The following is an 11,407-nucleotide window of genomic DNA, read 5'->3' as shown; positions in this document are numbered from 1 at the left end:
ATGTGGGTTCGCGGAGGTGACAAGATCGACCCTGAACATAATGGCCTAGTCCTAGGAGTTGGGGTCCTGAACCAAGTAAAAGGGAGAAAGTGAGGCAGGCACCAGAACTCATCTCTGTTTCCCAACTGTGTGTGCCAGGTGACCAGCATTCAAAGCCTGGACAGCAAAAGTTACAGCTAACTTTTTTTTTCCAGAATATGAAAGCTTATTGCTGTGTTTGCATCGTCAAACTTCATGATCTTGGTCTTTCCTTCTTGCCTCTGTACAAGGCCAAAAGAGACACATAGGCTACTTAAATAACCTTAAATTAGACTCCAGGAATATCACCTACAGCATGACCTTTTTGACCAAATCCAGCAACCAGAACTTTATCTTTTTCCTCAATGAAGTTCAAGCAGCCGTCATCAGGCGTGACCGCTGTGAGCTTCTTGCCGTTCAGTTTTTGGTTTTGGTTTTTTAAGACAGGGTTTCTCTGTGTAGCCTTGGCTATCCAGGACTCACTGTGTAGACCAGGCTGGCCTCGAACTCACAGAGATCCACCTGCCTCTGCCTCCCGAGTGCTGGGATAAAAGGCGTGCGCCACCACACCCAGCGTTCTTGCCGTTCTTGCTGAGCTGTGCCCTGACATACTTCCGGGGAGCAGAATTTGGCAGCTTGGCTTCAACCCTTACTTTTTCCAGCACAATTCCCTTTGCATGAGAGGCACCTCCAAGGATTGGCCTTCAGGGCAGTGCCCAAGTGAGCTTTCTGGTATTGTTTATCATGCCACTTCTGGTCACATCGGTGACTGCGGAGCTTCCTGGAAGTACGGAGACCACGACACTTGCCTGTCTTGCTATAGCCAGGTGCCTGAGAGAAAGAGAGAGGCTAACATTCTTAAACTAACATTCTTAAGGCTGGATAATATCCTAATTTTCTATGCCCCCCTCCAAAAAAAGAAAAACTACATCCCAAATCAACAGGAAACAATGTAAGAAAACTACCCCCCATTCCTAAGGGCGTGGTGGGGCATGGTTTTTGGTTATTCTGTGGCTTGATAGATGTTTGTTATTGTTTTAAAGGTGTTTCTAAGAATGATAAGTAAAAGGGTAGATTATTGAATATACATCTAGACCAAGAACATTAATAAACCAAAAATCTTACATTGGAGTAGATCTTTGTATTATAGTTCATTACAATATGTTACAGTATTGTACTTATGTAGTCTCTCTCTCTCTCTCTCTCTCTCTCTCTCTCTCTCTCTCTCTCCTTTTTTTTTTTCAAGACAAGGCTGTGTAGCCTTGGCTGTCCTGGACTTGCTTTGTAGACCAGGCTGGCCTTGAACTCACAGAGATCTGCCTGCCTCTGCCTCCCCACGTGCTGGGATTACAGGAGTGTGACACTGCGCCCAGCTGCCTATGTAATTCTTAAAACTGCAATGTGAAGTTCTAATCCTTGTGAAACCTGCTATTACCAAGTGTTTAGGATAATTAAGAAATACATATTAGCAGTCAGACAACCAAACATTTGGTCATATTAGATACTAGTTTAATTAATTATAAAAATGATTCCTAGATTGACAGATAAGAATAGCTTGAAACAAATAATTCAGACAAGGTAGATAGACATCTTCAAAACCTCAGAGATGTATAGAATATGGCCTTTAAAGATTTTATTAACTTAAGTCTTTTTTTTAAAATAATGAGACAGGTCTGCTCCTGACAGCACCCCAGCTCTACTTCAAAGAGCATCAAAGGCCTCATATGTGACAAGCTAGCCACTGCATTAGAAAATGCCTTTGTATCAATTACATACAGGATACTATAAAAAACTGGACAAACTGGATGGAGGAGAGTCTAGTGCCAAGCTTTGCAAGGACAAGGCAGGCAAGTCCTTTAAAATCCTTGCTCCATAGAAAAGTTTGTGAGATATTCTGAGCCAGAAGGCTGAAGATGATGCTCCTATGTGAGAAAGGATTTGGGAGGACTGTCCAGGCAGCCAAATATCTCTGTCATTTCTATACTTTTGGAAGTTTGCTTAACTGTACTCCCTACATATTTAGGTAATATTTATTCCTTCTTAGGTCTCTGATGGGGTTGAAGACTAGATAGCTATAATCTCGCCGTTAAACTTAAATTGTTTAGGATAATAGAAATTGATAGATAGTAGAATACTTTATCCAAGAGTACCTCATATACAAATGTAAATCTTACCTTATAATTTTCATAACTGTTAATATTACATATAGTTTGTTATTATAAGAGAAAGACCTTTTTATTAGGCTGAAGGGGGAGATATGGGCATAAGGTTACTGTGTAATTCAAATGCTGATTTCTGTCCCCTCGATGTCTGGTAGCAATCCTTGTTCTGAGAATCTCCTGTCTCAGTGTTGCGTAAACACTGCTCCCCGTGTGTCCCGGGTATGCCAATAAAACAGCTTACAGCCAATCACTGAGCAGGGGAGAGAAGAGGGCTGGACTTTCTGCCAGCCAGGGGAGGAGCAATTAGAGAAGAGGTAGGAGACTGAGCCACGGGAAAGGTCTAAGAAACATCAGGAGAGAGAGCTGGAACAAGAACAGCTACAAAAGCACAAGTGCCTCTGGCATGAACACTGGGAGGAAAACAAATTAGCTTAGAACGTTAAGAATGGAGTAGTGGCGGGGGCCTGGAGAGATGGCTCAGCAGTTAAGAGCACTGACTGCTCTTCCAGAGGTCCTGAGTTCAATTCCCAGCAACCACATGGTGGCTCACAACCATCTATAATGTGATCTGATGCATACTGTATACATAATAAATAAATCTTTAAAAAAAAAAAAAGAATGGAGTAGTAGCTACTCAGATCTTGTGCTGTGAAGCTTACTGTTAAACACATATAAAAGAGTCTCAGTTATTTGTGTGATAGCCGGGTTAAGAGAGAAACTGAGAAACAAGCACAGTTTTATTGAAACTAACCATAACCTATTATGACTGAGAACACTGTGTGTATTGCAGTGGGGAAGAAAAGACTTACAAAGCCACCTGGAGGTGGGGGGCTGGGGGATGGCCCTCTGCTAGTCCACACCAACCTTCTGGCCCAGAAAGCCCCTTTCTGGGACCTTCTCAATTACAACACACCGTCCCTATTTAATCTTGAGAACAGTCAGCTAGTCAGTTAGCGACTGCCAATGCCCACACAGAGTGGTAGTGATACCCCAACACAAGCTTGGAGGAGGGGCTCCCTTTGGATGAATGATAAGCCGCAGCTTCGGAGGCCACACTGTTTCACAAGCTGCAGATGCCTGCTGCCCTCCGGTTTTTCTCCTTGTCCCTCTAAACCCCTCTATCTGTAGGAACGGTCAACGCAGACGGCTGCTTTTATTTCCCAGGGGATCAAAGGGTTAGCTTTGGCTTGGGAAGAAAGAAATCCACCTGAAAAGCCACCTGGGCAGATGGGCACAAAGCACTTCCATGCTAGCTCCCCACAGCCTGCCTGGAGCCCCTCGAGCCAGGAGGAGGACACCTATGCCTGACTGTCAGGCCTCCTCCTGTCTGTCCCCCAGGACCCCCTATCACTACATAAGCACAAATCACGCAGCAGGGCAAGAGCCTGAAGCACGGCCGTCCCCTCTTCTGCTTCTGTTGGGTAATTTGTCTGTGGAACGTGTTGTCCCTGCTGAGTTAGACACTGTCGTGTCTCGGAATAATGAGAGAAGAAAAAGACAAGGAGAGACGCAGAGAGAGAGAGAGAGAGAGAGCAACAGGGAAATGGATCGAATGCGAGGCCAGGAGAGGCGGGTGGATGGGGGCCGGGGTGGGGGTGGTGGGGGGAGCAGGCAGACAGGAAGATCCCGCTGACCTCGAGGGAGAAAGAAAGAGCCAGAGGGTAGAGAGAAGCGGAGAGACAGCGAGGATTGCTGGCTGAAGAGGCTGACGAGGCATGAAAGCAGATGAGAAATTTAAAGGAGTGGAAAAAAACCAAGGAGGGATGAATGAATGAACACAAGACGGGACATTCAGAGGCTGTGGGGATGGGCCTCCCAGGCTTTCCTGGGCGTGGCACCTGCCTGAGGCTGGAGGATGAGCCTGCTTTCCTGTCTCTGAGTGCTCCCTTCCCTATGACGGGGCTTCTCTGTGTGCCGCTTCTCCTCAGCAGGCATCCTCAGCTGGTTGCCCACCTTCCAGAATCTCTCCTACCCTTCCGGGCCTCACAGCCCTCAGGCTGGAAGGGGTACCCAGCTTCACCTGGGACAAGGGCCTGGAGCTGGCAGGCCTGAAGTAGCCGAGTCTTGGAAGGCAGCTCTATCCGCAGCCCCTAGACGCCTGCTCACGGTGAAGTCTGTGGCCCAGCCTGGTGCTGAGAGGCAGAGGGGAGGCTGGCAGGCAGAGGACAAGTTTTCTATGCCATGCCACCTCCCCTCAGTGCACAACCAACCACCACTGTGCCTGTTACCCACGGCTGCCACCAGATTTTTCACCACCTCTGGATTGTACTGCCCTGTCACATCCTGCGCTGCCCTGTCACCACATGGCAAAGTGACATAAAACACTGTTGCTTTTTTCTCCTCTGAGCCTCTTTATCTGAAAAATGGTCTTTCCCTGCCTTGGAGGATGACCTCGAGGATCAGCTAGAGTGGCAGTGCCCATGTAGCCAGCATGACATTTGCACAGAACAAATGAGAGGCTGGGGCTGTCCCCAGGGCAGCAGTGGTCAGCGGCAGGGACAGTGGAGGTGTGCCAACATGTGATATGGAATAACGTCTGGCTTGAGGTGATTTACAAGGACTTGGTGAAGCTTATAAAAGTGAAAGGATACTGAGATATCCCAACCCACCATGGCCTGCTCTGCCCCTATCCAGCAAGGCCCTGACCAGCTGGTACTACTAGGCCTAACAGGTACAGCACCGACCCATAACATTCTCAGAGGCCCATTGAAACAGTTCAGTTTAGTTTGGATCTGTTGAGTCAAAACAGTGGTTTTATACACAGTATAAATATTTGTCTTTATTCCAGCACAGTTGTAAATTTTTTTTTGTAAAATATTCTTTTGGAGGTATACATAAATATATATTTAGTTTTTATTAGTTAAAACCAAACAAAACAAGGGCTGGAGAGATGGCTCAGTGGTTAAGAGTGCCGCTTGCTCTTCCAGAGGTCCTGAGTTCAATTCCCAGCAACCACATGGTGGCCCAAAACCATCTATAATGTGATCTGATGCCCTCTTCTGCAGATAAAGCACTCATATACTATAAAAACAAACAAAACAAAAACATGGGTATAAGTGCTAGTTTTTAACTCTATTTTATTTAGGGGTTCTTTACCACCTCCACCTCCCTTCCTACCCCCCAATCCTAGGTAGGAGAGGAAGAAGGTCAGAAGGAACAGGAGACGTAGACCTCTTTAGACTTAGTTGCAGCTGGTTAGGGATGTCGTGTGTTTTGGGAAAATATCCATCTCAGTCGTCAGGATATCTAGAAGTCCAGCAGAGCCAGCAGCCTTCTTCTTTCTCCTCCCGTCTCCTAGAAGCACCCCCCCCCACCTCTCTCTCTGAGTGTCCCTCGAAGCATCCTAGAAGTGTCCTCTCTCAAAGCATCGTCTCTGGAGCCTCTCTGGGCTCTGATGTTTATACCCTTTCAGAGTCCTCAGAGTTAAACTACCTCCAGCTGGCAAAGACCACACCCCTCTCCGAGCCACAAGAGGCTGCTATCTGCTGTAGATAAATTAAAAGTGTCTCCATGTCTCCGTATCCCACAGTTGGGATTAAAACAAAAACCTGTTTGCATGATATAACTGAGTTTTTGTTTTGTTTTTTTTTTTTGTTTTGTTTTTCTTTCCTTTTTTTCTTTCTTTCTTTTCTTCAAGACAGAGTTTCTCTGTGTGGCCTTGACTGTCCTAGACTCACTTTATTGACCAGGCTGGCCTCAAGCTCACAGCGATCTACCTACCTCTGCCTCCTGAGTGCTGGGATTAAAGGCATGTGCCACCACGCCGGGCATAACTGAGTTTTTAAAGACACCAAAACTTCCAGTACACATGGGTAGAGTTCCAGAGCAGAAAAAAAATGCCCATGTTCCCATCAGGCCCTCTTGCTTGTCAGTGAGGAACAGATGAGATGCACTGGTGGTTTAGCCCAGGACAGATGCAACAATGCCCTGGAGAAGTGAGCCTAGAGAAGGGGTGCAGTGGAGGTACAGGCAGGAGACGGGGTGCAGTGGAGGTACAGGCAGGAGAGGGTGTGCAGTGGAGGTACAGGCAGGAGATGGGGTGCAGTGGGGGTACAGGCAGGAGATGGGGTGCAGTGGAGGTACAGGCAGGAGATGGGGTGCAGTGGAGGTACAGGCAGGAGATGGGGTGCAGTGGGGGTACAGGCAGGAGAAGGGGTGCAGTGGGAGTACAGGGGGAAAGGGGGTGCAGTGGGGGTACAGGCAGGAGACAGGGTGCAGTGGGAGTACAGGAAGGAGACGGGGTGCAGTGGAGGTACAGGCAGGAGAGGGTGTGCAGTGGAGGTACAGGCAGGAGAGGGTGTGCAGTGGGGGTACAGGCAGGAGAGGGTGTGCAGTGGAGGTACAGGCAGGAGACGGAGTGCAGTGGGGGTACAGGCAGGAGAGGGTGTGCAGTGGAGGTACAGGCAGGAGACGGAGTGCAGTGGAGGTACAGGCAGGAGACGGGGTGCAGTGGGGGTACAGGCAGGAGACGGAGTGCAGTGGGGGTACAGGAAGAAGACGGAGTGCAGTGGGGGTACAGGCAGGAGAGGGTGTGCAGTGGAGGTACAGGCAGGAGAGGGGGTGCAGTGGAGGTACAGAGGGAGAGGGGGTGCAGTGGGGGTCCAGGGGGAGAGGGAGTGCAGTGGAGGTACAGGCAGGAGACGGAGTGCAGTGGAGGTACAGGCAGGAGAGGGTGTGCAGTGGAGGTACAGTCAGGAGAGGGGGTGCAGTGGAGGTACAGTCAGGAGAGGGGGTGCAGTGGGGGTACAGGCAGGAGAGGGGGTGCAGTGGGGGTACAGGCAGGAGAGGGGGTGCAGTGGAGGTACAGGCAGGAGAGGACATAGCAGAATTGGAGCCAATTCAGTTCTATAGGTAAGCAGTGTGCACTCTAAAGACTTCTAATCTGAGAGGACGAAGGTGTGTTCACTCACCACAGTAGGCTTTGGTCTAAGAGAGACATGTCTGTTCTCAGAAAGCGCTAGCCGGGGGGAGACACAGCCCACCTCATGGAACCCACATATCATAGAAAAAGTATAAAGACTTTAAGGAATCCTCTCCTCACGTGCCGTATGTAGCCAAGTGGTTTGTTGTATGGCCACAGAGGAGCCTAACATGCTCTTGGCTGGTGGCAGGAGGGAGATTGTCTCCTCAAAGGCAGAGCCCCCTAGGGAGTAAGGAGAGGAGTAGAGCTGGTCTCCGGAGTGGAAAGACCCCGACAATGCCATCAGAGGAGCCTGCTGGAGGGCGGGGACTGGTGGCTTTGGCGTGTCAAGGTCTCAGTTGATCTGGCTGGCTCCTGGGCGTCGAGTTCATACCTGGCTCCCAGATAGTGTGGCTATCCCTGGGACAGATGTGTCAGAGTTTCACAGCGACACAGGATTCATTCCTGGTGTGGTCAGGTAACCACATGGCCCAGGTGCCACCCCCACCCCACCCCCCAGCCGCCAGCCAGGCCCCCTGCAGAACAAAATGACCATATTGGAAATAGCAAAGTAAACACCAATAGGTAATGTGCAAATTAAAGTCTCTTCTCCCAGGTCCCTTATTTATAGACCTGAGCTCAGTAGCCGCACCCTCCTGGGCACCTGCCTCACCAGCCTGTTCCAAGGACATGGACTTCTTCCCAGTAAAGCTGGGCACACAGGCCTAAGGCCTGGCTACCTGCAACACTTGGTGTCCCCGAGGGTATCTTGGGACTATCTCTATGGCCCAGACTTCAGCAGCTTGAGGGTCAAGGGGTCAGTGACTGTTCTGCTTGGTTCAGAAGAGACACTTAAGGAGTGGAGGTGGGCTCTGAAATTGGCATAAGAAGCTCTAGTCAGCCAGGCAGTGGTGGCACACACCTTTAATACCAGCACTTCGGAGGCAGAGGCAGGCAGATGGCTGTGAGTTCGAGGCCAGGCTGGTCTACAAAGCAAGTCCAGGACAGCCAAGGCTACACAGAGAAACACTGTCTCAAAAAACCAAAACAAACAAATAAACAAAGAAGAAGCTCTAGTCGACACACTCTTGAGACACCTTGACAAGAGGGTGACATGCAACTAGCTGCTATCTCAGCATCCTGTCCCTTAATTTACTTCCTCTTCCCCTCCTCTGTACAGGTGGGAATTGCTGAGGTACACGACAGGGGAGGACACTGCTGCCAAAGTGTCCCATCAGGGATGGGAACAAACATTTCTTTTATTCGCCACACAAGGCTGTCTCTCCAGGGTGTCTCCAACAAGAAGGCTCATTCACAGGCCTGTGCTTGCCTGCCTGGCATTTGCTGGTCTCCAGTGGTTTCCCACCGCGTACGTGCCAGCCTCCATGTAAGGAAGTCTCAGGTCTATTCCTTGTACAGCGTCAGGTAGGTCAGGCCAGACTGGAGACAGGAAGATGTCCAAACTCTTACTGGGCTCCCAGTTCCCCAGGCCTGTCTGTCCTACCCTCACCCAGCCCAGGCCATGGGACAGCGCAGCATAGGTCCAAGTAAAGAGGACCAGTCGGGAAGAGCCTGACCTCGGCCTTGTGCTCTAATGGAGAGCAGAAGGCCACAGATGGTTAGCCACAAGAGGGAAGATGCCGGGCCAGGGCCAGGAAACCACACTTTGCCCAGTTTGCTCATCTCACCAGACCTGGGAAGGCTGTCACCACGTTGGCAGTGGGAAGTCAGGAAGAGAAGCTGTGGGCTTGGCATGAGGGCAGACGGGAAGCAGCAGCAGCCACACTTTGTAAGGAAGGGAAAGAGTTCGCCAAAGCCTTCCACTATCGGCCAATCGGCCACATGTCCAAGAGAGCAGCTTCCAGTTGGAAGCCAAGGCATGCCGCCGGCCTGCCCCTTCACAAATATCCTCAGCCACTAGGCAAACACTGTGTACTAAAATAGCCCCTGTCCTCAGCAGGTTGATACAAAGCACTGGCAGGAGGGCAGGTGGCCCAGGGGATGGACTCAGCTCAGCCCCTGCCACACAGACACCTGTCAGGCACCTTGCTATGGATCATGTGGTGAGGAGCTGAGGTGAGGAGAGGACCTCCAGAAAGTTCATTGTCCGGGTTGGACTGAGGAGAGCCTGGCCTGCTGTCCCCAGCTGTGCCCACCTTGAAGAGGTCACTTTGCTCCTTGGAGGGTCATTTCCTCCCTTTGTACAATAGGGCCAGCACTCCTGTCTTAGCAGGTGATGGGAGCACATGAAGACCCCAAGGAGGAGAAAGGCCTGAGTGAGTCCAATGGACCCACCTCTTCCTCCTTAGCCCCCACGATGAGCCAATTTGGAGCAGGTCCCAGCACAAGCTCCATATTACAGTTGAGGAAACTGAGGCATGCAGGGGTTGGGTGTCTGTCCAAAGTCACACTTAACAAGTGGTTAAAGGAGGACGTGGATACAGTCAGCCTGACTCCAGGATTCTAACCACAGCAGACACCACACGACGTGAAAGTGGAAAGGGATGGCATGTGTCATTTCTTCACCCCCAGTCTAGAGCCCGCCACTCCTTAAATATATCTGTGGAAGCCAGAGGGCAGGGTGAAGAGACAGCCCCTTCTGTCCCCTTCCATGTCTATTCCTCCCCAGGGCAGCCAGGAGAGCTGGTAAAGCCCCAGCCCCAGCCTGTGGGGCAACCGATGTGTGAAGCGTGCCCTGGTCACAGCACTGGGTGGTGTAGGGGCAGCAGGCTTGCCAGCCATGCGGTCCCCAGCCCACGCACTGTCTGGCTGTCCAGGGGGTGGGACAGGGCACCCATAAATAGCAGGCCTCTCACTGGTGTTGGGAATAGAAACCCAATCCAAACAGTGTGGTGAGTTGGGGCTTTCCAGACCGGCCACAACCCCCAGGGGCCTGGAGGCCACTTGAGGGCCCTCTTCTCTTCCTGCGCTCTTCATAAAGGACCAGGTCATCTGCAGAGAACGCTCACCTGCCCCCATCCAGAAGTTTTCACAGCACAAGACCGAGGAGCAGAGTGGACAGGAGTGAACCGGTGGTGTGTACTGAGCACATATTAGGTGCCCCATACTGGACTGGCTACATTATGTGGACTGTGAATTTTATCTGGGACCTTTACTGCAGTTTGTATTCCAGGCCTGGTTGCTAAGCACGTCACCCTCCCCTGGGCCTATGATGGACCGGTCACACCAAACCTTGCCCTAGTGGTTGTCTTAAATTTGAGGGAGTCCTCCTCAGATCCAAGGGGAAGTTGGTAATGGCTCAAGTACTGAAGGCTTAGGCTTTGGAGACCATGACAACCTTGGAGCTGGCCTTCCCTCAGGGTACAGTTCTGGGGGGAGGGGGTGCAAGGAACCCCAGAGCCTCACCAGGGATTATATGCTGACAACCACCTTGGTACCTCAAAAGGGACACTTCTGTTCCTGAGCACCCCCTCAGTTCTTCAGGGAGTGTAGTAGGGCATGGGGGAGGAATCCCCAGCATCACTGAAAGAGGTCATAGAACCCCAGGAGATGAGGCACCCCTGCTCCATGGCCTCTCTAGGATTCTTAGGCCCAAAGAGGAAGTTTGTGATCAACTACTGACTCTTGAGATTTTACCAGGCTTAGATGCTACCTCTTTTCATACGGACCCCATCAATCTTGATTTAACTGTTTGGTCCATCACAGTGGCTGTCCCCCCAGGGCATTTATGAACACTGTTTGGTCAGCCTTCTTCTTCCAAGATACGTCACCAGTGGCCAAACCTGGCCAACCACCTGCTGTTCTTTCAGTGTTTAGAAAGAGGAAAGATGTACAGTGCAAGGGGTGGGTGGCAGCTAGGGGCATGGGTGCTGGGAGCACTGGTAAAGGGTTTCCACACTATTCTGGGAGGACATGGGTGTGGAGAGCTCACTTTGATGACCCTCAGGCATTCCTGGAGACGGGCTGGGGAGGCATCAGAATGGCCTGGTAGCCAAGAGCTTAGCTATCAGGGAAAAGTCTTTCTCAGAACTGGCCTGGAGGAAGATGAGCCTGGCAGGGGTTACCTCACCAAATGCCAGGTCCGCTCCCTTCTCAGGCTAACTCTCTGCCCCTGGCCCAATAAAGTCTTTGCTCAAGGCAAAAGACCGAGAGGGGGAAAGGGAGGTCTGTGCCTTCAATGGCACCTCAAGCCTCTTTAGCTTTAGTTGGTTGTCCCTTGTTTGGCCTTCTGATGACACAGAGAGCTGGAGATCACACCCATTCTTTATTATTTCTGCCTGGCACATGGAAGATGCCCAATATAGTGTTTTGAGTTACTGACTAGTCAAAGACCCAGGAAGCATGGAGTCTAGACTTGGCCCAGTTC

The 11,407-nt window shown here is 50.7% G+C and overlaps 1 pseudogene across 1 annotated transcript in view; it reads right to left on the bottom strand.

Annotated features, from left to right (window-relative positions):
* Positions 1-232: 232 nt before the first annotated feature.
* LOC311580723 (small ribosomal subunit protein uS12-like) overlaps positions 233-11,407 on the bottom strand; it is an 80,605-nt pseudogene continuing 69,430 nt past the window's right edge. Inside the window, exons 2-3 of the transcript in view lie at positions 587-849; positions 233-417 (exon numbers count right to left, since the gene is read on the bottom strand). The product of the transcript in view is annotated as a small ribosomal subunit protein uS12-like (transcript). The remainder of the gene's footprint in view (positions 418-586; positions 850-11,407) is intronic.

Source organism: Acomys minous (assembly GCF_964271855.1).
Source record: "Acomys minous genome assembly, chromosome: 13".
Taxonomy (NCBI): domain Eukaryota; kingdom Metazoa; phylum Chordata; class Mammalia; order Rodentia; family Muridae; genus Acomys; species Acomys minous.
This window is presented reverse-complemented; position numbering and strand designations above follow the sequence as displayed.